The sequence below is a fragment of the Bos indicus x Bos taurus genome, chromosome 25 (assembly GCF_003369695.1).
Source record: "Bos indicus x Bos taurus breed Angus x Brahman F1 hybrid chromosome 25, Bos_hybrid_MaternalHap_v2.0, whole genome shotgun sequence".
NCBI classification, from domain to species: Eukaryota; Metazoa; Chordata; class Mammalia; order Artiodactyla; family Bovidae; genus Bos; species Bos indicus x Bos taurus.
Genome location: NC_040100.1, coordinates 35,253,432 through 35,254,655, shown reverse-complemented (window position 1 = coordinate 35,254,655; position 1,224 = coordinate 35,253,432). Strand labels below are relative to the sequence as shown.

General features: G+C 43.3%; 1 pseudogene; it reads right to left on the bottom strand.

The window, feature by feature from the left end:
• Positions 1 to 533: 533 nt before the first annotated feature.
• Positions 534 to 646, bottom strand: LOC113884029 (annotated as a pseudogene).
• Positions 647 to 1,224: the final 578 nt, after the last annotated feature.

Genomic DNA, 1,224 nt, shown 5'->3' with positions numbered 1-1,224 from the left:
CCAATTCTTTGCGACCCCATGGACTATAGCCCAATAGGCTCCTCTGTCCATGGAATTCTCCAGGCAAGAATACTGGAGTGGGTTTCCATGCCCTTCTCCAGGGGAGTCTTCCCAAACCAGGGATGGATCCTGGGTCTCCTGCATTAAAGGCAGATTCTTTACCATCTGAGCCATCAGGGAAGCCCCCTTCTGCTATATTTTGAACCTATTTATTCTTTTTTTAAACCTTTTATTTTATATTGGAGTATAGACAATTAACAGTGTTGTGATAGCTTCAGATGATCAGTCAAGGGATGTGGCCATACATATATATGTATCCATCCCCCCACTAAACCCGCTTCCCATCCAGACTGCCACAGAACATTGAGGAGAGTTCCCTGTGCTAAACAGTAGGTCCTTGCTGGTTTTCCATTTTAAATACAGCAGTGTGTACCCGTCATTACCCAACTCCCTAACTATCCCTTCCCCCATCCTTCCTCCAGGCAACTCTAAGTTCGTTCTCTAAGTCTGCGGGTCTCTTTTCTGTTTTGTAAGTAAGTTCATTCATATCATTTCATTTAACAGATTGTCTCAGAGGACATATCAGTTATTAAACTGATAAGAACAGATACTACACTTGATGTTAGCCAAAAGGCCAAGAAGCAATTGAACCTATTTCTCCTTATTTGATCTTTTATCACCCAGTCCAAAACTTAATACCCATCCCCTACCCCAGAAAAAAACAGCCCTTCTTGTGTCTGGACCTATCCTAGTCTCCTTTTTTTTTTTCTTTTAAACAAAACCAGCTCAGTTCTTCCTTTTAAGTTATCCTCCATCAATTCCCAGTGGAGGGGAAATCAAAGGGCATATTCTGGAAATAGAAAACCCCCTTGCAGACCAGACACGTCAAATATTTCATGGGACTACAGCACAACCAAAAGCTGTGACGTGGTCCCAAGTGGCAGCTGCCAAAGGCATGTTGTAAGAAGATGACCTCAATTTCCCCTTCTGTCAGTCAGGCCATCTTCCCAGGCCCCGTGTCTAATTCCATGCACTTCAAATTCACCCTGTTTTGCCCCTGGGGCGCCAGGACTTGAGCCCATGGCTTCCATAGCTGTCTTTCTCTTTCAGTGCTTTTTCTTAAATAAGGAGTGATTGAGAGTGGGAATTGCAGATCAAAAGGAGACAGCGAAATGTCATCAACATTACATAATTTGTACTATCACTTGTCAACATTGATCCCCT